The sequence below is a fragment of the Gadus macrocephalus genome, chromosome 15, assembly GCF_031168955.1.
Source record: "Gadus macrocephalus chromosome 15, ASM3116895v1".
NCBI lineage: Eukaryota > Metazoa > Chordata > Actinopteri > Gadiformes > Gadidae > Gadus > Gadus macrocephalus.
In genome coordinates, this window is record NC_082396.1 from 12,607,144 (window position 1) to 12,631,523 (window position 24,380).

The window sequence follows — 24,380 nt, forward strand, 5'->3', positions numbered from 1 at the left end:
GCAAACAGGAAATTACACGGCAGACAAAACCCCAGCTGCATGGCTCCAAAGCCTTTTCAATCGTTGCCATGACTACAGCACACATCCACATATACCATACCCGCTTTGAGCAGCTTTAAAAATATATATAATATAACCTTACTATACGATCCAAAACAATATTCTAAGGGCCTACTAAGAATGGGTTGAGTATAGGGATGGGCCGATAGTCGATTCTATCGACTATCGGCGATAGATGGATTCCATCGTCGATCGTCTCAAGTTGCCGATAGTTTTTTTTTTTTTTTTTGAAAAACAGCGCTGTGGTAGCTATTTTTACAACTTAAAAAGCCCCGCAAATTGTAATTGAAATTAACTGGCACAGGTGGAAAACATACTATGTAGCGCTGACCTGCCGTATTCACTCACTGCTGCGAGAGGAGAGGGGAGGGGCTCGAAACCTACCGGTCTGCTCGCACGGCGAAATTACATCACGGCGAAATTACCGCTGCACTTTGCATACCGGGGCCACCCCGGGTCACAGCTGTGGTACATGAGCTGTGTTAGAAATCGTTCCCTATTCACTCACTCACTATTCCCTATAGTGTTCATGATATAGTGCACTACATAGGGAACGAACAAACGAGAATTCGGACTCTATGCTGAACATTTCTAAACGTCATTTGCGTCAGTAAACGCGCCGGGTATTTGTGTGACACAGACAGATGCGCCAACATCATGTAAACAAACCGGGCACTCTCGAGGAAAGCTGGAGGGTGTATTGATGTTGAATGTTACATTTCCTTGAACAAGGTTTTTCTTATTAATTTTGAATGTTAAATTTTCTATGTTAAATCCCAAATAAATTGTTGACATTTCTAAACGAAAGCCGGAGACTCCATCATTAAATGTATTCGTTTTCGCGGTTATTCAGCTTCTTCTCCTCCGGAAAAACACGACCGCATGGCATTGTGGTATACGGGAGTAACACGTAGGGAACATCATATGTACGCTCAAATTTTGGGTATTTTAAGTGCACTATATAGTGCATGAAATTAACCAGTGAGAATTCGAACAACACCACAAAATGGCGAGCACCATATATAGTGCACTATTTCCGTGATAGGGAACTTAAATCAGCGGAGGCTCACGCTGGTCCAAGGGGAAGACCATCGTTATCGTTTTTAAGATTTTATTTTTTTTCAAAGTGATAAATTATTATAAATAATTAGTATTATAAAATTATTATAAAGTTGCCCCCCCGATAGTATCGACTATCGGCGATCGCTAGGGGGCGCTATCGGACGATGGAAGCTTGTGGACGATTGCCCAACCCTAGTTGAGTACCCACATTGTGAAGACTTTTCATCAGGCAGGAGGTAGCTGTGTAAAGATCAAGCTACGTTAGTCTTATGCTTCACTTCCTGAACTATGTGTTCTGGGCCTACTTGGTGTACTGATAAAAAAAAGAAGGGTTTACTTCAGCGAATCACTTCATTTTCCAAGATCGTTGGGACAACAGTTGATGGCTGAAGAGAAAGCATTTACTAACAAAGATGGAAATCTCCTAACCAAGAATGTTCACGTCAACGACGCAATGAACCACTTGTGTGGCAGCCCGCTGGACAAAGCCTCCACTCCAGTATCCCTGCAGTGCTTGCTGGCATTCATGCTTATTTGCTTGTTTTTCAAAACATCTTACAAGGATATCCCTGCCTCAAGTTTTCACCATGCCAACTATGGAGCGCGGGGCTGACCTGAGATCAGGGGAGTGGAAGGAGAGGAGAGGCTGCTTGAGACTGCAAACTCTACCACAAGGTCAGATCACACTTGGCCGGGTGCAATACAGTCCAAACAACCCATCCATTCACATGTCATGAAGCCATTGATGTTCTAGATCAAATGTGATTACCGACAGAGATTCAGAACATTTTGCCACAAGAATTTGAAGAATATACTACAATACCTCAAATCATACATGCAAGGACAAAAATGTACAAACATCAATAGATGTGTTTTAATCTCATCCAAAACTCATACTATGACGCAGTCACACAGTAGAGCAACTTAAAAACAACCAATAAAATAAAAGTTAGGCCAATGCGTTTCCCTTGCCACATTTTTTTAAGCACCAAATCCATTAAGAAAAATGTGATAAACAATAAGATTGCCTTGTTTGTATCATTACTCATGTTAGGACTGATTTATAACAGCTTGCCAGACCACATAGCCAAAATTGAAAGCCTTCTATGGAAATCAACCTTTAACTGACACACTGTAAACAAGTTCCAAAGTGGACAGTAGTAAACCGCGGCAGATGCACAAATAAAGAAACATGGTACATTCCTGTGTGTGCTGGCACACTTAGGGTGCACACACTAGGCCATCTGGCCGTGGCCGTTTTCACACCTAACCGTGCTCAAATCTGCCAGTGTGAGTGAGGCCATTCTGGCCAGGCCTGGCCAACTTGGCCACTTGGGAGAGGTGTGCTGCTACGGTACGGGCCGCCACGGTACAGATGCTAATGAGCCGACACGCGCACACGCACGGCTACGCAACCTGAGCTGGATGACGTATAGTCCATGCGACGACCATGGACATAATAAAGGCGACGAGGCTTCTTTCCTATTAAACAGTAAACATGGCGTCAAGCGGTTCAACTGTTGGTTCACGTTGGTCCCATAGAGAAGTCGAGTGTCTGTTAGCCATTTGGGAAAACGATAAGCAACAGACTCAGCAAAGTGCGAACTGTGTTCTTTGTGTTGTTGTCCATTGTTGTTAAAACTCTGACTGGCGGCAGACTTTATTATGGTCCATGCAGCGGACACTTGGTGATGACTTGTTACGACGTATGTACAAGAGCCTACCGTGGCCAGGCCACAGTTGTGACGGCCAACAGCCACGGCTAGATGGCCTAGTGTGAGTGCAGGCCAGAAAACAATGGGGCCAGTTGAGCACGGTTAGGTGTGAAAACGGCCAACGGCTACTGCCAGATGGCCTAGTGTGAGTGCGCCCTTACAATCCCACCTGGCAACATAGCGAAAGCAAGAGGCATTATTTTGATCAAGTCAAATCGCATCAAAGCTTCGCACAGTTTTACAGGTTTTGGGCATTTGACGGCCATCTAAAATGAAAACATATGGGGATCCCATAACACAGAAACATTACACAGGAACAGTCACAGTAGAGCAACTTTAAAACAACCAATAAAATAAAAGTTAGGTCAATGCGTTTCCCTTGCCACATTTTTTTAAGCATTTAAATAAGCACCAAATCCATTAAGAAAAATGTGACATCAACAATAAGATTGCCTTGTTTGTATCATTACTCATGTTAGGACTGATTTATAACAGCTTGCCAGACCACATAGCCACAATTGAAAGCCTTCTATGTAGGGATGCACCGAGTATTCGGCCACCGAAAATGTTCGGCCGAAAATGGCCCAAAACATAATGTTCGGTTTCAGCCGAAGGAGTAAAAAGGCCGAAAATAATACACCGAACATTTTTGTTTTAGATTAAAAAAAATATAAACTTTTACTCATTTATTTAAAGGTACATTGTTCTTCAATTCTTGCTGTAAGGTCTGCTGGAATGTTAGAAAACGTTCAGTATTAAATTAATATTTTGTATCAAATTTGTAATTGATTTTTCTTATTAGAAAGCAAGAAAAAAAGTTTACAAAGGACATTTAATTGTTTGATTTATGCAACGGTGAAAAATTAAAGCAAAATGAATGAAAAACAGCAACAGCCACATTCGGTATTCGCTTTCGCCTTTCGGCCAACTATTTCAGTATATTCGGTTTCGATTTCGGCCAAGAATTTTCATTTCGGTGCATCCCTACTTCTATGGAAATCAACCTTTAACTGACACACTGTAAACCAGTTCCAAAGCGGACAGTAGTAAACCGCGGCAGATGCACAACAAAAGAAACATGGTACATTCCTGTGTGTGCCGGCACACTTACAATCCCACCTGGCAACATAGCGAAAGCAAGAGGCATTATTATTCAAGTCAAATCGCATCAAGGCTTCGCACAGTTTTACAGGCTTTTCGGCAAATGCCGGCCATCCAAAATGAAAACATATGGGCTCCCATTACACAGAAACAGGTATGTGCTTGCAGGACCTAAAAGACACTGGCCTGCCGTGTCTTCCATTTGATCAGCGCTCGTTTAGCATTAGATTCTGGCGGCTAGTCCATGATAACAAGAGGATGTTTACAGCAGGGCAGGCCTTCAAGTTGAAGGGGGCTTAACCCAGCGCAACATTTTGCTTGTAGCAAGCATGGCCATGATTAGATTCGCTAATTAGCCTGCTTACATTTTTTTTCTTTTGTAGTTTTTCTTATACACACTGTTTGGTTTGCATTGATCAGGCCTGGTAGAGAACTGAATGGAGGGGAATGTAATCTGTGATTACCTGAAGGCAACGTGACCAGAACTTGATTGCATAGAACATTCAAAACATTGCATAATATAGTAAAAACCTGCCCCTAGAACCAAGTTTGCTGAGCAAGCAGTATTCCCAAACAGAGGCTTGTTTCACGAGGCCACGCTATTGACGCAAGCAAAACAGGAAAATAATTAACACTAACTGGTTCTACCTGAAGAACACACAAGTCACCAAAGCCTTGGCTCCACCCATCAATCATTTAAGCTGACGGTGCTGATCAGCCAAACATCTCTGTTTTCCGTCATTGTGAGGGGAAGGATGTGGGAGCGATGTGCAGGACACAGAAGCCCTGCTCCAACAGACCTCTCAGTGCTCTGACAGCAAGGCCAGGAGAAATACATCCTCTCTTACACAAAGAGCGGCTCCTTGAAAGAAAGCACCACAATAAACATCACTTATATGATAAGCAAACTTGTATATCCATCCATACATACTTGAACTGTCCTATTAACTTATTATTTCGGATTCAATAGAAAACCACCCGATAAGATAAAATGATTTGATAAAACGGCCTAAATTCTTTCTGATCTAATTAGATTTATTGCATAAATGTACACCTTTAAATGTTTTTCAATGGCATCCATTCATGTCCTTTAATTCACAGCAATTGAGTTACCCTTTGCATCTACATTAGAGGATCCTCTGCATTACAGTCAGGTAGTCCTGGTCCCCACCAGGGGGGGCTGTGGTGTACCCCCACATTTGTACACTGAGGTAATTTGAAATAAATCTTAGAATTATGATTAATGATTTTTTACGCAATTATATAATCTATATAATAATGAAGCACTTCTATGTGTTTCCAACAGGTTTGTTGTGCATGAATACAGTCGTTTCTGGGTTCGCTTGACCACCAATAAGACATTTATTTTGTCTACAAATACAATACACGAGTATGTACTTCTCAGATTAGTTCAGCAGGTAGGGCCCAAAAACTGCTTTATCTCTGTGAATGTATGCATCTAAGAGGTATAGGTCTTGTGCAAAAAGAACTGAGAACAGCCAACACAAGGAACGCACAGGTTAGTTACTCTACTCAGTAATCTCAAAGATACCTGCAATGTCACACAGAAGATGTAGACATGGCTATCAAATAGTCCCTTCCAAACGCCAAATGTAAGAAATTATATAACGACCCTGAAACTGTAAATTACAATACTAGTAATAATAGTTACTGTTTGATGAATGAGTTAAATGGTGCGTCTCCGTAGCAATTATGTTTGCAGGAGGTTTTTCAGTTTAATTTGTTTATTTCTGTCTGTACTTCCAGGTCAGGTGTATTACACATAATCTCATCACAACAAGGTCAGAGTTGGTGAGATTTCAGTAGTTACAAAAGCAATCAGCTGGGGTCACTCATTTAAATGGCTTCCAAAAATAGATGCAAAAGATAAAAAAATAATGGGCAATGTTGCTAACATTGGTTCTATTTTAATCTTGAGGAATTTCAGAACTGCTTTAAGACGCAACTAGCAGGTTGGAACTAACAAATATAAAACATCCATGAAAAGTATGAAGCATATCGCTGTGAACGATATATTTATAATATAATAAATTTGCTTAGAATTAAAACTAGACTCATTTTATTATTGCAACATGCAAATGCACCAGAATACTTAATTTGGCACAAATGCAACCAAAGGGGAATACCCCAGATGTCAGCGCTACAAGAGACTTGCTGATTGACGAAGTCATGCAGAATGACATCTCGACAGATGATTGACAGCCCCATGCTGCTTTGTCTCAGTGGGCCTATGTAGGTTTTCACCTCAGGATCTCATTCACAAAGCGCAAGCAGTATAAAACAAAAATATATCCTTCATAAATTCTTTGCATGATCATACAATATGAATTTGCCCGTTGCACTTTAAAGATGGACAATCAGGCGGTTTATGTAGACATATGTCTAGGTTAAATATAAGCTAAAATACTGTAGGTATTGTTAGCCTAATCCTAAAACTTCTACTGTTGGGCAGGCATCCGTACTAAGCTGTGATGTAGGTTCTGGAGAGAGAGGGGTCGAAGGTGAGACAGGAAGGGACAATAAGGAGCGCAGGAACAGGACGTGGTTAGCGACAGAAAGAGATGCCAAGAACGAGAGACGGCGTCGACCTGACTAGACACGTCACGTCACGGTCACGTCACAATCAAGTGTTGACAAAAGGATCCCTTACTTTGTGTACACTAATTAAGATGAGCCCAGTCCTAGTCTCCAGGTAACGATGACAGGAAGCTCTGCCTTACACTACGTTGTACCGGCTCAACATCAGGCCATGTCCTGGCTCTCCGTTCAAACACCCAACAACTTTCCTTCACTTCTACGGCTTCAACTTTGACTCTCCCTCCCTCTCCCTCTCCCTCTCTCTCCCTCCCTCCCCCTCTCTCCCTCTCTCTCGCCCTCTCTCTCGCCCTCTCTTGCCGGGCGTTATCTCGCGGCGCGCTCCTGCACGCGGCATCCTGTTCGTGGTGGGTCAGCAGGACAAACATGGTCTCCCCGTGTGACACCCAAGACATTTCACAGGCCATCACGCTTTCTGCATGGGCCCGGGTATCTTTGTAATTGGGCTCTTCCTGCTGTGGAATTAGGAATGGGTGTAGAACAAGAGTGGAAAATAAATACTAAAAGATGAGATTGAGGAATGGACGGAGGGTGAACAAAAAATGGGGGAAGGAAGAAGGGGGAAGGGGGAGTTTCCCAGTGGGTTGAGTGGAGAGGAGGGACCAATGTCAAAGCACTCGTTTAAAAAGTCTGGACCACAAAAAAAAAAAAAAAGTAAGTAAAAACATGGCTCATCAAAAGCCCAACTATACCCAAATCAGGGCTAGCCTTAAGAACCCCCTTTCACAATGACTCCCTGAAGCACTGACCTTCAGCGTGGGCCAGAAAGCTGGAATTCCAAAATAAGCAGGAGGGAGCAGAGGGTTTCCACAACAGAGACCTCAACTCCGGCTCAAACTGAATTCCTTTCATGCTCTACCAGCAGCAGAGCTGCGCCCGGCGGTGAGCTGTGAACCCAGAGCCTGACCAGGACACAGGGCTTGCTGCGTCTCAGTCAGTCTTTGGAGGAACACCTGGTCAGGGCGACAATAATTGTGAACCGACATGTGGCTTGTTTTTGATCCAAACATCTCCCACGCAAAGTCACAATCGTTGAAAAGGTCTCCTCCTTATACTCATATAGATGGTCACTGCAGGGTTATTTTAAAGACCTTTCTTTTGTTTTGGGGTGGGGGGGGGGGGGGGTCTTGAAGGAGTTTGATGGGGCCCCATCTAGGAGTCACTCGAGCTGCTGTTTATTTTGAGGCCGGCCCTATTGAGGCAGGAGCACAACACACTTCCTGAAAGTGACGCATCGGAACGAGTGGCACGTACCTAAAAGGGAAATGACAAACTTACGCCATTTATGATACTATTTGCTAATTTCACCACCACGTTCAATACATTTTTAGGAATTGATGACTCAAAACGCTGTTGAGAAATGGCCTAGGAACAAGACGCACAACCTAGATTTCCAAGGTCAATTCAATGTGCAAGCAACCTACTTCAAAGAGACAGTTACTGGAATAGCCATATAGGTCATCACTAAGAGTTAGGCAAATACGATTCAAATTTTCTCTTCCATCTTGCGCTCAACTGAATTCTTTATGCCACCCTGGCAACAGATGAATGGTTTGGGTGATGTCGCTGGTTGCCAGGAAAAAATAACGCCACTTCCCTTGTGATCAATGCGTTCCGTTGGGAAACGTCATGTGCAAGATGTAGAAATACTTTCTTAGTCAAGGTCTATCCGTTCCCAAGTTAAACAAATGCACAGTTGGTAATCAGATGATTCTTGGGGTCCTACTGTGTTTACATTACTTTGCATATGTATACAAGTTAGGGTAGGAAATTGGAAAACTTGTTAAGTTGGTTACCAGGAATTGAGCGCAGTTGGAAATAGAGCGACCCTCAGACATCGCTGAATGGACAGGAGGAACACAAAGATGTGAATGGTGGAGACCCCACAAAAGTTGGAACTAAAAAACACACAACAACAATGGGTGTTGTGTTGCACCGGAGCTTTCACAAAAAATGAAACTGCCTCCCAGGGACTCAAAAACAAAGTGGGAGAAGTGTTTCAGAGCAGCCTCTTTGCCATCATTTCGCTCATACCTCTGCAAACATAGCCAAGGTCTTTGCCTTCTGGAAATAGGTGGAATCGTTTCTACAGATGGAGATGGTTGGTAACGCAGGTTAATAGGTCAGGTCCCATCAATCATCTGAACCCCCCCAGACCCAGCCCACCCCCAAAGGCGAGGGCCTGTCTGACTCCTGTGACCCCCCTGGCACAGAAAAGACATGGCAGGAGACTGCTCGGACATGGGAAACATTCTCATAGACACACACACGGCACAGGATGAGGGTGTGTGAGCAGGCCGTCAGGAGAAGAGGCGTAAACAGGAATTGAGAGACAAAGTGCCGTCTAATCTCCTTTTCCAGATGCTAAACAAAAACCAAAACAGCACAAAAAGTGTTCTTCTCCCCGTTTTGTTTACCCACTGTAATAAGTGAAACCCACAGACAATGTTGGATATTGTTTTTTAAGACGGTCAACCCTTTGCCACAATGTTGCATTGCCCTTATGTTATTTGGATACAATTAGTTGAATCAACCGTTAATCGGTGAGTCAATCTTAAATTTCAAATCAGTCAATCTTAAACGGTAATTAGCTGTTAATTATTGAAGTCATTGATCAAGGGGCAATGACAAACTCATACTGTTATGTTGCAGTTTAATTAAATTATTTGGTTCATGGATCATTTTAAAAAGGAATAGTTTCATTTTTGAAGGAAAAAGAGGTGAGGAAAACCTCCTGTGGTATCTCTTTGTTTGATTTTCTTAGGGCACTCCCCATGACTGCTACACCTACTTCAAAAGTAACAAAGTTAATTGCGTTTGCAGGGAGCCTACATTGTAACATCAAGTGACACACAACAGTGAACTGTTGAAAAAGAGAATGTAATATATTTTGTGTCACATGGCATTATATATGTTGTTTTTTATCAAAACAAAAGTGCTCAAATTAAATTTCCATTCATTTACATACATCACAAGTCGGTTTTAATCTTTGTTTCATAGTTCACATTTCTTTAGTTTACTGCGTCACATCGATAATTCAGCATGATTATCTGTTGACTATTCAAGATCTTTCAAAGAATAAATAAAAAAAGACATTGAAAAATTGAACGCATGTGCCAGGGCCTGCATCTTAACACTGGCGGACAAGCGCCAGACAATGTCACTCAGCCTCTGAACAACTATGCATTAAATGAGAAACGCTTGAAAAAACGAAAAAGCTTACTTTCTTCTTCCTTCCTGGGTCAACAGGTCAACAAAACCATTATTTGACCTTGGGTGAAGATGGGCTAAAGGGAAAATCCCAAGGGGCGCTGCCCACTAAGATATGGTTTTTGATGGCATGTATGCAACTATGCGTACTTTGCTATAAATAATAAAATGCTGTTCAATGTGCAGCTGCATTTCTATAGTCAATATATACATACAGAGGGTACCTAGATGACTTCTGGGTGAGTGTCTGCCGTGTCCGGGGTTGTCGTGCTCTGTGCGGGTGGAAGAGCCCGGGGAAGAGAATCAGAGCTCTGAGCAAGTAAGGTAGGAGGGCTGTGGAGCTGACCAGAGGGATTTCAGGCTCTTATAGATCGAGGGCAGTTTTCATCAGAGTGGCAGCCACTTCCCGGCCCTGTCTTCAACCAATCAGATAACATGATACGTTTTAGCAGCCAATCAGATAAGAGGAGCCCATTTGCCCCATCAAGGAACCCTTCAAAAACACATTAATTGCCACATGCCTGCTTTTGAATGGTTAGCGATATCAATTGGCATGAATTTGAGCCAATTCAAAAATACATTCTAATTTCAAATAATATAAATTATTTGAAATTGTGTCTTCTGCTATATATGGCATAGGTACGGTTATAGTTAAAATCGATTCCCCCATGCCATTTGTGGACCGGAGAATCGTAACAATATAATATTTTTCATTGACGGACACAAAGCAGATGCCAAAGACCTCATAAAAACCCTTGTTGCTGCGTTTCTGTCAATTTAATGAGCCTGTTGAGCCAGTTTTTAGCAGGCTGGAAGGAGCAAATGATTGGAAAAGTGTAGAGTATGGCTTGTACAGTGTTACAGGGGACAGTTTTACAACCAAAAATGAGTTACAGCCATTTCCTGTGGTTTATCACATGCTCAGGCAGGGGCCATTGCAAGTGCATGGCAAAATAACAGACTAAAAACCTGATTACAGGTAGAAGATGTTTTTCATTTCTCGCACAGACAGCGAGCTCCTAAGCAGTAAGCCAAGCAGGAAACCTTAGAAGCATATCACTGCCAGAAATGAAAAAAAAAACGATGGCAAAAAGGACTTTGAGCGCATGCACAACGAACACATCCATGTACTGCACACAAACGATTAAAACAAGCACTTTTAATGTCAGCGCGCCCAGTATTTATCTGTTTGCGAGAGCAAGTATATAGCCTGTGAGGCAAGGAGAAAATCATTTATTGAGCGGGGCACATAATGGGAAGCCGACTCACGCACCCCGTGCCGACTAACTCTTTGCTCTTGGTCTGCAAAAACTGATCAGATCTTTTTTCAGGTATCAATCACATTTATAGTTATGACGGCCATGGCTGGCTCAACCCACTTGGTACCAAAAATAATTAACACCCGTATCACAAGCTCTCGCAATCATCATCCGTGTGCACGGAAGTGTTGGTTGTGTGCGTGCAGTTGTTTTTTGCTCGCAATATTTGGCAGTTATATGCCGCAATACTTGAACACCATCATGGAAAACTAGTCTGCCAGTAGGGCTTTCACAGTACTCTGGGCCAAGTTATAATACCTTAGGTATTCAGCCAAACATACCATTAAACCTGTAACAACTTCCTTAAACTAACACCTGCCAGGGGAGGAGTAACAGGGATGGTAACTATGTCAGCTATACCGTCTCGACCCAGGCCCACTCCTGGTAGTCTTCAGCCAAAGGATCAACTGGTACTTGCCCGAGAAGTGACCGACATAGCCAGGGCAGAGAAATCTGAGAGAGAGAGTGAGCTAATGAGTGGGAGATTGATTAAGTCAGCCACCCGGAGGAGTGCAAACATGCAAGGGTTACCCGTGAACGATGATGCAACGTTGAACTACGCGGAAACCGCACTGGTCAGAGGGGGGGGGGGGGGGGGGGGGCTACTACTTTTCTTATGAGAAGACTCCCTTACAGGGAACAAGGAAGCACAGAGTTGTTTAGTCAAGTCGGAACACCACTTGCCACCCTGCGCCTCTACCACGCACGCCCATTTAGGATTTCCACACAGTGAAGCGGCCTCTCGCCCATTCATTTGAAGCTCAGTCTTTCAGTGAAGCAAACTCCAAACCGCAACATAGGACATGTTCCAAAATAAAAATAACGGCAAGGTGCACTTGTTTGTTTAAAAAAAAAGGATGTGTGTTCGTGGGGTGGATTATCGCATGCCTGTTTGCCACCATGCAAACACAGCAAGTTTCCACCTTGGAAAACACACACACACACACACACACACACACACACACACACACACACACACACACACACACACACACACACACACACACACACACACACACACACACACACACACACACACACACACACACACACACACACACACACATGGTGCTACATGGGCAAATATATGCCTCCACGCACAAAGTGTGCCATGCTTTATGTGTGTCATTGAAATACGCACGCATGCAGCACACACCCATTCATAAACGTAATGGAAATGAGTTTCCACGACATAGAAGGACGCATGTTGAAAAACCACCTGTCGGCCGGACTGTGATTCAAATGCTACTATAGTAGCAGAAGTAAGGGTGTTAGTTAGGTTTGCTTTTGTGTAACTGTTTTTGAGTCTGACCGTTCTGTTACTTTAAATAATTGGAACTATATGCACAATCAAATTCAGATACTAGTTATTATGGAGGAAGCAAGGGTTTCACCGTAAAGGACGCCTATAGGTAGATGTGGACGTAGGGGATCGGACCCAGAGCCTTTTAGCTGAGAGTCAAACACCTTAACCACTATACGGCTTCCTATTAAACGACCACACAGACATTTTCAGTTATCAATTCTCAGGGACTCGTGACTCTCCCGAAAATGGGTGACCAACATACACATATTTATGTAAACAGGATTGTTTCGATTTTACCACCGCGACGCACACGCCCTAGGACACCTGGACGCTACCCATGCTTTAATTAGCGGCTACGACAGCGCTGGCCGGGGTGCCGCCACTACATCCCTTCAGTGAATGAGGCTCTGTTGTTCCGAGGTCTAGTGGAGGGCCGGAGTCCTTCCCATCCTGCCTTGAGCAAGCAGCACGATTGTGAGGGTTATGGAACTATTTAGCAGGGCCAAGAAGACGAAAATAACCCCAGGAAGTAACCATATTTTTTTCCCCCACACTCTTGAACACAGTTAAGAAAGCGCCTATGCTAATAATGTAGTTAACCAAGCGTCCTGCCCCTTTGAGTTATGGAGCCCGGGGGAAAAGATATTCCACAGAGGGCATTTCTCTCATATTAGCTTCGTCGAGAGGATAATATAAACTCACAAGGAGTTCTAGGGAGATAAAGCCCTAAACCACTGGACAGGCTCCAACTTCCTGGTTCTTCTCTCACAGACAGGACCAGGAGAGGTTAAGGGTCAGGCCAGTGAGATAAGGAGGGATTATATGTTACATTTAATGTGTTCACCACAAATTACATGGAAATGAATTCCGCTAACTAATCTCAATTCTTATGCTCCGACCAAAACCTCTCAGTGACAAGTCTTACGTCATATCTCATAACTTAGCGTCATATCTTCTTATTGTCATATGATCCTGTTTAATCTAATTGTTGGTAACTGTGTTGCAATGTCTTCCTCCCAGCGTTTATGTTAGTACCGGCGACAGTAGACAATACTGGGATGATAACAATATGATCGTGTGGACTGATGAAATATCAATCAGTCCTACTCAGTCTGCGGTCTTATTGCATAGTACCAAACTCCATTTAGGCCTTGAACTGGCTTTTATTGACGTCTATTCAGATAAGCAATCGGTTTACTCTCATAGCATTTGCATGGGAATTTCTAAATTCCCTGTCGACATTCGACATTTGTTCCAACTTGGTTCTGACGATGCACAAGTTATAACGAGTAACAAGGTTGCAGTATTGTACTTGGAAAGGACCGGTGTAATGATAGTCATAAAGTAATCTCATTCTCTTGGGTTTAATAGAGAACTCGCTTCTACACAAACACAGTGAGTGAGTGAATTAAAAATCTAATTCAGTGGGTTTTCTAACCTCTAAACAAACATTTATCCTCTACTTTGTGTACACACACACACACACACACACACACACACACACACACACACACACACACACACACACACACACACACACACACACACACACACACACACACACACACACACACACACACACACACACACACACACAGGGCCTAGAAAGACAATCAGCATACTAAAACAACAGCTCTGCTGCTGGGAATTGGCTGGATGTGTTCATAATTAACAAACACACTCCATTGTTCACTATGAGACAGAGACGCAGACAGACAGACTGCCTCTGAACTTGGCCCATGTGGAGGGCTGCCAACAAGATAAAGAGCCATCACCATGAAGGCTTGCAGCCACCTATAAATCAAACCATCTCTATCATCTCCCTCATTATCACCTCAGTCACCTTCATCCCACAACTGCTGCTACATTCTTCTGGATGCAAAGTCACACTGTGTTGAGAAGAAACAATGAGTCAGAAGAAAGGGACGCCCATCACAACAAAACTGCTCAGCACGAAATTCTAACTCACCAGTCTTTCACAGCCAGAGCGAGTGACGGCATTTGTGTGGAGAATAGAAAAAGAAAGAAATCTGTCACCAAAACAGTGGGCAGTTAATTTTCTGCCTTGGTTAACCAAACAATATTTGTTGTGTAAATTTGATTTTGCAGTGACATTTGGGAAAAAACCTGTCATGTACGACACAATTTGTCGGCTCATATCAACAGGTGAGCAGAGCAAGAAAGAGAGTCTATATACAGTCTCGCTCACGTCTATTTCAGCCTTTGGACAAAAGGGAGAGGAGGGATGTTCAACCGACAACAGATAATTGCAATGCACTTCAGGGCATTATTTGGGAGATGTTAGAAGTGAGTGAAAATGTGCATCGGAACAATAAGATGGATCACTCTCACACAAACACACGTTATCAATTCCATTAGTGTCACACTCTCTTACATATCCACTATACTAACTAATAGACTAACTACACAACCCCCGTCCCCTGGACTCAACTAGCAAGTCTGTGACGGATATAAAAGGACTTCACATTCAATCTCATAATTGGGAAACAGTAGTCACATTCCAGGAGTCGGGCTAGTGTGGACTTGTAGAGAGAAAATGCAGTAGGGAAGGAGTGGCCATTGCAGGTGGAGTAAGTGTGGAAGGGTGAGAGGAGCATATGGTTGGTAGAAAGGGTCTGGTTATGTAAAGACTGCACTGCTGCATCATCCACACAAAAATGTGGGTTACATAAATAACATCAGCCTTCTGAAACGGCCAGCGGAGGGTTTCGAGGAATAGTCACAAAATAAATATATTTGGCATACAAACTAGTCTAGGAAAAATTGTAAAAAAAAAAATAAAAACAGGGCAGACAAGGTTTAATAAAAATGCCAAAGCTGTACTCCGGGTCAGACCCTAGAAGAGGAGCAGTGTAACGTAGAAGACAGGCGACAGAGCAAGAGCTCAATATCGCCCGCCCCCTGCTTCAAAGAATTCCAACGCATACCATTATTTGTCTGATGCAATGAAAAGCAGATGAACCCACACCTTAAACAATCAAACTCCAACACAAACCATTGAGCAAAGTTACGCACCTACACCACCTAACCATTGCCTCCACCCCATCCCCCACCGCATCCCTTTACTCTACCACAACCCCCACCCCCTCACCTCCAGACCTATTCCCTACAATTCCTCAAGAAGGCTTACAACGTCTGTCGAGCATGTGCAGACATGATAGAGGAGTGCTAAAGGGTAGCAAGGGTACAGGCGTGAGGAGCTACAGGCTTTAAGAACTGGATGGAACTCCCTCACCGCAATCTCCGCAACGAAGGGGGCGGGGTGTGTGGGTTGGCAGACATGGGTGCTTACTTCATTGCCTTTATGGCTGGATGAAACACACACACACACACACACACACACACACACACACACACACACACACACACACACACACACACACACACACACACACACACACACACACACACACACACACACACACACACACACACACACACACACACACACACACACACACACGGCATCCTCCTTTTCTTACCTTAGCCTTTACTGAGTGAATGGATGTTGTGAGAATGGATAAATAGTGGATTTAAATTAACGTCCTTAATTATAACAAGGACTTTGTTCCAAAACTGACACACACACACACACACACCACTTGTATCCTGTGCCCAATTAGTCTTGCCGTTTGCTTGGAAAATATTGCAAATCCCCCACTCTTCCAAACAACGTCATAAACTCCGAAATGCTTTCATGCGTCATTTTCAGGAGGTAAAAACATACTACATCCTAATCCCTACCAGCCAGTTACCTTGCTTGTCAAAGGTCTGCATCTGGCCTACAAAAAGATTGAAATGAAAGTTAATATTGATTGTCAGGAGCTGGATGTTCAACTTTACATTCCTATGTGCCAGTGCCTGGAGGGCCTTAACCCTAATTTGTTGGTGCAGTTGAATCCAAAAATAACTGGTTTTCAGGGTGAGAACTGAGAAAGCACACTACTTAACAGGGATTCCCTGGTTAACAAGAGGTTCCTTCAGGCTATGGCCAAAATCAGGTACAATTAGTTTCGAGTCAGCATATAACAGGAACATTTAAGGACTAATTCTTATACTGTATGAAACTTCATATTTGACAAACAAAATTAACCAAGGTCTGTAGATTTCCAACTTGATTTTTAAGTCTAGATAAAGAAGGGAAAGAGTGAGTAATGTAACAATCAATACTACTAATAATACTACTACTATTTTCCGGCATCTGGTTGAATTTTGCCTGTTTGATTAACATTCAGCCCAAGATTGTATACTGCATGCAGAGTATTAATTTGCCAAACGTAAATTGAGCTGACGTTTAAAGCAGAACCATCATGTTGAATGTTGAGACAGAGTTGTTGCATATGGCCTTCACTGGCACTGATGCATGCTACACACCATTTTAATGTTGATCTATTCATGTCGAGCCGCAGCATTCACATAACAAGCTCACTCGTACGTCCTTGGCTCGGAGAATCAATAAATCAACCTCTTGGTGGAGACTGATGGCCAACACCACTAAAGTGTTTACTACATGATGAATATTTCTCCATCAGTTCCATACGTTTCCATGTTGAGGCACAGGCCGAGAGGGATCTATTGTTGTGGCAGGATTGATGGGCCGACAGGGTTCCGTTTTCAATACTAGGTTATGCAACTTTAGTTAGGGGAGTCGATATCTAAGCCAGTGAATATGCTAAGGGTACCTTTTTGTAGGGTAGCAGAGAGAGGTGGGGCATGGAGAGGGCACTGGCACAGGGTGCTGTGTTCTGTTCAATTGGGGTCGAGAGCTGATACTTAATTCATCACTAGTCTTTTTTTTTTTTTCTCTTCTTTGAAATTCTGCTTTGGCTTTGCTGAGGGGGCGAGGGAGGGGCGGGCACGGGGAACACCAAAATAGCATCATCTGATCCTTCTTTCCTAAACTTTTCCACTCCTGCAGCCACATGCTGGACGTTGACTCCAGCAGAAGTGACAGAGGGACCCTAGAAAGAAGGCAATAAAATGCAGGAAAATTAAATTGTAGACATTTTTCAACCAATCCCCTCCATTTTCTCTCCCAACTCCTAATCAAGATGATTGGTGGAGAGAAAGGCGAGAACCTTCTGAACTATACGGTGATGACTGCAGTGAAAAGGTCTCATACTGCAGGTGGTTTAGGTTAAGCTTAAACCTGCTGCTGATTCCACAAACCCCCCAAACAAAATGAATTCAGTCTGACACTAGACAGTTCATAAAGGAGGTCTCGGCACTGGTGTAGAGCCTGCTAGGAACCCTCGTCTCAGCCAGCTAGGATCACTCGTCTCAGCCAGCTAGGATCACTCGTCTCAGCCATATGGTCTCAACACTCACGGCCACACACACAGACACTCAGGAAACATCAGCCCCCGGATCACACAACGCACTCCACCCAACAGCAGCAGGACTCAAGTGACATGCAACACAGCGCTCAGATCAGAAACCAACACCACAAACACTCCCAAGGATGTTCCGTTTCATTATTTACCGACCCTTAAAAATCTGCCTTGGCGTCAGCAGTCTATGAAAAGATGCTCTTGACGACAGGACGTGTCCTCATCTACCCGGATGAGAAACCATGAGCAGGGCCGTGGCTTCTGGGCCACTTAAGAGGGCCCTTGTCATTATTCGGGGCCTCACATGGACAGGCTTTCAGCTGGTCATGTGCTCAGCTACTTGGGAGCCCTTTGGGAGGTGCATAATATTCCGAGCATCGCAGTGCACACAGGGACCTGACTTCAGGCCGCTCTGGGTGGAGAGGGTTTTTTGGGCTTCTCCTGCGTTTTGATCTATTTTGGCAGTGTTTAATGTGTCGGCTCACTGGGGTTTTGATCGAATCTTGTTAGAAGAGCGTACATGTGGTGGCCTGCGCTAGATAGCCATCACGAGGGAGACAAGAGGGAGGGGTAATCACGAGAAGAGGAGGGAGGAAGAGAGGATGAGGAAGATAAAAGGTAGCGCTATGGGGAGGTGGAGAAATTGTAATCATCAGAGGTGGGGCGCGAGACATAGAAGGGACCATACCCATCTATAGACTTAAGATATGGGCAGTGGCAATGTTGCCAATGAACAGACTTACTATTATCAATAACAGACTTATTATTATTATTATTACACATTTCAAGTACAATAAAAAGACACAGCAATTTAGGTCTTCTGCATCAAAGACAATATATGACTAAGCATCATCATTCTAGCTTCATACTTGCCCTACGACCCATAACCCTAGAGTACAACATGTTCAGTTCACTCATCTACTATACAACTGTCAATTAGCGCATAGCATCACTTTAGAACAGCAAAAATATAGACAAGCAAGAAATATAAAAAAACTGAATTTGTTTGTTTACCCAAAACTGTTTCCAGTACGGCAGCCTGAACAAATAATAAATAAAACCATGAAAAGCAAACAGTCATGAAGGCCAATAAAGACAAATGTAGATTAAATGTATTTGAAAATATGCTTTTGATGCGGAGAGAACAGGCCTGGTTGTTAGAACCTGAATAAAACATTCCTAGGCCACACTAGAGCCATCATTGCTTGGGGTCAAGTACAAGAAATGCGATGCACAGATATTTGTTTAGATTTTTTTGGTATGTTAACATACACAAAGGTGAAAGGCCAAATAAAAGATGAGATACTTTTATTAAAACAGCATTTGCTGTCAGCACAAAAGGTTAGGACTCATACATGGATCAATCTAATGACACATTTTCACACGTTTCACATTAGAAACTTGTCATGAGTTTATCACACTGTGACCGCCAAGCTTGTTGGAAAAAGAAGCGGTTACCTTTACTGCTGTGCTGTACATCATTCTTTCACTTTGTGCTTGCTTATGCGTTTGTGTACTTGCTTAGGGCGTTGCATGTCCGACTGAGATGTTGATGCTGATGCACTCACTGATCCATTTGTTTGGAGTTAAATTCCCTCTCATCCTATAAGGGTATATTAGACTGGTTCAGCCTCTGAGAGGCCATCAGTTGTATATAAATGTAAAAAAAAAAAACAAGGCCTGGTATGGTGGGAATGAATCGGTGTCAGTGAATCGGTGTCAGATGAGCTCCAAACAGAGCAGATGTAACAACAACTGGGTGTTAGAATGAGATCCATAGGAGTAGGCACTGAGGCTGTCTGGCCAGAAGGCACCCCCCGCTGGACTGATGGTACCGACTTTACAGCTGAGCTCCCCCTATTGATCAGCCAACCGTACTACCCTCCCAGCTTACAGCCTTTGGGGGGGAGGGGGGGGGGGGGGTTATAGGAATGGAAAGCAACATGCTGCAAGAATAGAAACGTTAAGTTGGATCGGAGTTTGAGTCAGTGAGAAAGTTTACTTCAACAACCATGAGCAGAAAGTCACTATCTAATTTCTCCCATGCATGTCTACACTTGAACAACAATTATGTGGTGAAAGTAGACTCATGACACCGTAGTTACACAGAATCTTGTGACAGCCGGACGACAGCTGCTCTTATCATGTGAAAAGCAACAATAGCGATCCACAAAGATTTCATTCAACTCTCAAGTACATCATCATCAACCCCAAATAGACACACGCACACAGAAAAAGTTCTGTAGATGAGCCTCTTGCCTGCTCTTAGCAACTAGACTACTTTGAGCCCCCCGTATATTTGGTCTCGGGAATATAAATGCGGAGGGGAATACGATCCAGAAGACAAGCCGGAGCTCGGCATTCATGACAGAGGAGCTATTAATAGGTTTACTACACAGGGGAAGGGGAAACTGCTGTGATGCCGCGTTTAGGGGCCAGCAGTTCACACTAGACGGGGGCGGAGGTGGTGAAGTGTCAGGGTGGGGAGAGGGAATAGGGCTCTCTTGACTGTTGACACAACACTGAAACGGACACATTGTTGGATCAAATCCGGCAACCATGCAACCTTTGTTATAACTGGCAATCCCTAATAACAAGAAGACTGCAAAGAGACTGTAGAGCCAAGCAAAGGTTTGACAATCTCATTCATAAAATGTGTCTGTATTCATTTCCAAATGTGATTAGTGCCACTATGATGGCCAACGCCGAGCCTACGTTGCTGTAAGCAGTGTGTCCACCAAACATCATTTAAATTCATGATGATAAAAAAAAAACGTAGGCAATGACAACAAACACTTAAGATCGCTTTGCGGCATTCGTATCGCGCTCAAAGCACAACGACCACGGATATGTGAATAAAAAGCACACCACATGTGTATTTGCATGGTGATGTGGGGGGGGCATGCTTTGAGATCTTGCAGTAACGTGTCGAAGGTGTCAAGCGATACAAACCATACATCGTATGCGTCTTCGCAACACCACGATCTTTGATACACGTTAAGATCACGACACATAGAGAACACGGCAACAACACTGCAATAACCGGGATAAGCCGGTTCAACGTTCACATCTCGCGTACGAAACCACCGCACCGGGATCATCAACACATTGCACAAGCAACTTACATCTTCAAAGAGGGAGCCGACGTTGGCTGTCACGAGCAGTATTCCCGTGCCTTGTGCAGTCAGCTTGCCTGCCATGGTTGGTCCTGTAGGTCGTACTCGTAGCTTAGTCTGAGTGTAAAATGATAGTAAACAGATAAAAGCCGGCCAATGTCCTGCTCCAACTGGTTAAAACAGTAAAAACGTGTCAGTGCAGCAAGGGTTGAGACGGCGGCTCGGTTCGCTCATATTAGCAGTGCGCGTGCATCTAACGTTCCTCGCTGGCTTGAACGTCCGCTGCGTGGATGATGCTGTTTTGATTACTTTTTCACGTTCAGGGCCATCGTAAAAGTTTCCGTTTTAATCCACCGCGACCGGTGGGCTCTGGTACATTTCAGGGGTTGTAATGTTTCCCTGGCTTTCGCTGTGAAAAAGTCTCCCTCCAAAGCACGACTGTGCCGACAGGACCATCGCCTTGATTGTTTGGAGAGCAGCACAGTGTCCTGACGTCATCAGCGACGGAGCTCTGCTCTTAAAAAGGCAACGCACCGAAAAACTCCGCGCGCTGTTTTCTAACCATTTCTCAATGTTTCTTAGCTATTTCCACATTATCTGGTGAAAAAGAGAATTGAGAGAATAAAATGCGTTCCAATGATGTTGTCTCACTACCGTTCATGTTATTATTAAATCATACTCGTTGTAGGCTAATTATATCTAAATGTTAAATACAACCTAGTTAAATACAATAAACACAACCTAAACAACCCTAGTTTATTGATGAACCTAGTTCATTTTTTATAATGATTTAAAGATATATTCTTTACTAATAACATGCATCGGATAATGTGTCTGGAGAATTGCAAAATAAAGAATATCTCATAGGCTATACGGTCAGGTCATGGTTTACTGCCACCAGAAACATAATACAATAGTATTGGTTTGTAACTACTCTGAGTTCAACTCCAGTCCAACTGTTGTCACCCCAAACATGTTGCAAAGTACAGACATAACTGCACAATCACAGCGGGACCTTTGGCACAAATGGTTCTACAAATCCACACCCAGCAACGCCCATGCAATCACTCAACTCAATGATTGACGTATCAGCTCAGAGAGGGTGCATTATAAAACATATATATAAAGAGTCAAGGGTCGGTTACACATTGAAAGGACTTGCGAGAGACTTTGAAGTGAGCTGAGAGATTACGGCCTACACAAGTTATTCAAAGTGCTCACAGCTGTGTCTGGCATCAGTGGAAGAAAGTCTAGAGCGTGGGTGGGTGGGTCTGTTTGTGCGTGTGTGTATGTTGCGTGCAAATGTGTGTGCGTGTGTGTGTGTGTGTGTGTGTGTGTGTGTGTGCGTGCGCGCATGTGTGTGGCTGTACAAGCGTATTAGAGGGAGAGTAGTTGAGCTGATGTTAAACAGTGCGTTTGTGAGTGGGAGTGTGTGATTAAGAGGTGTTGAATGTAACGACGGCTACTCCTCAGCCGTTTGAATATTAAATAATCAAATGATTACGCATAGGAAAAATAACGAAATAGCATCCACTGGGTGTTACACACACAGCTGTCGCCCTGTAGAGAGGGGTAGATTGTATGGTTGTGAAGTGAGCAGACACATCAAGAATGGTCTTCTGACTGATTGTTTATTATGACATGACGAAAAGCATATGACAACATGGCATTCATAGAATACTGGAGTAAAGAAAGAAAGGAGTAAAGAAAGAAAGAAAGAAAGAAAGAAAGAAAGAAAGAAAGAAAGAAAGAAAGAAAGAAAGAAAGAAAGACAGCAACAGGAAAAAGAAGAGAAGAGAATAATATCAGCACCCATAAAGGAAATACCTGGACAGGCATATAGATGACTCGGTTTAGAGATGAGCGGACGACCTTGGGATGGCGAATGCACCCTTACCCGAGCGATGTGATGCCCTCCATGCTAACGAGGGCATCACATTAGCATCATCACATTAGCATATAACTCATGTCCAATGGAGAATCCCAGAATGACTTCTCCCCCTCATCACACCATCCATAGACGTGTCTCTCTGTGATGGGACCTCTGAGGTGACCCCTGCCCTGACGGAGTACGGCCCGCCCCTGAAGCCGCCACCCTGGAAGACCGAAATAGAGCCTAGAAAATGGATCTAAAAATAGCATGGGAAAAAAACTTGCTCCAAGGACTGTGGCAGGGGGAGATAACATCACAGGTAATGTGTTCAATGTGGCGTGCGTGCGTGCGTGCGTGCGTGCGTGCGTGCGTGCGTGCGTGCGTGCGTGTGTGTGTTTGTGTGTTTATGTGTGTCTGTCAGCGTGCGTGCGTGTGCGCGCGTGTGTGTGTGTGTGTGTTTGTGTGAATGTGTGTGTGTGGAGCAAGGGAGGGGTGGTGGGGGTAGAGACAGGATATCCCACAGGGAAGGTACCGTTGGAGGTAGGAGCCAGGAGGTTTGTTTTCGTGTGTTTGTGTTGTTAGGAGTGTGTGTGTGTGTGTGTGTGTGTGTGTGTGTGTGTGTGTGTGTGTGTGTGTGTGTGTGTGTGTGTGTGTGTGTGTGTGTGTGGGGAGGGGGGGGGGGGGTTCAAGGGGGCTGTTTGCTGATAAAGGAGCCCTACCCACTGGGCAACCCCTCCCCCTCCTTCGAATGTGCTCTGGGTAATGGAAAAAATTATGTTGGAATTCCAGACTGTGAGCAAAATATTTGCACTTTGACCCCGATCCCTTCGCTACTTCAATTTGCTTATCTAAAAATAGAAGCGAAAGAAAACTGGAACAAATGGGAGCCTGCCGTGTCCCGAGGGGGGCCGGATCCAGCCTTGTGGAGATGTAAGAAGGCCATGCTCTTCCAATAAACGCTTAATCTCAAACCCTGTTCCAGAATAGATGCCGTATCATTTTATATTTACCCGTGGAGATTCCACTTCTTCATCATGGGAATGAGCCCTGAGAAAACAACAATACGTTACACGATTTATTGCCTGCTTGGTATTTGAGTCTGCAATGAAGCCAATGCAGAACACCGAATCAAGTCCTTTGGCTACAAAGTTTTCTGGTCCGTCTCCTTAATAATGAGCAAATCGTCAGGTTTAAGGGGGGAGGAGGAACAGACAGCAGGCTTTTCCTTTCCTAAACTAATTGAAGCCTGCAGTTTTGTTTAGAAACTTGAATGCATTTCTGCACACACATACACACACAAACACACACACACACACACACACACACACACACACACACACACACACACACACACACACACACACACACACACACACACACACACACACACACACACACACACACACACACACATACACACACACACTCACACACACACACAGTGAAGAAATTAAGGTTATTATGCGTTTATTATTTCTATCTCGGTGAGACAATTAACCCGAGGAACATGATCTCAATTTAGGGAGTTCACAAAGTCTGCCTTTTATTCCTGCTCCCTTAACTCTCTGGTATCTCTCCCTCCCGCTCCCTGCGCCTCCCTCTCTCCCTCCCTCCTTCCCTCCCGCTCGGCCGCGGTCAGGGTGTATCCCAC

The 24,380-nt window shown here is 43.9% G+C and overlaps 1 long non-coding RNA gene across 2 annotated transcripts in view; it reads right to left on the bottom strand.

Moving 5' to 3' along the window:
- The window catches only part of LOC132473429 (uncharacterized), a 36,582-nt gene extending 13,176 nt beyond the window's left edge, over positions 1–23,406 (bottom strand). Inside the window, exon 1 of one of the 2 annotated variants that reach the window (XR_009529379.1) lies at positions 22,684–23,406. This is a non-coding gene — a long non-coding RNA (uncharacterized LOC132473429). Of the gene's footprint in view, positions 1–9,979; positions 13,854–22,683 lie in introns of those variants that run through there. The other variant, XR_009529378.1, reaches the window with a different exon arrangement.
- Positions 23,407–24,380: the final 974 nt, after the last annotated feature.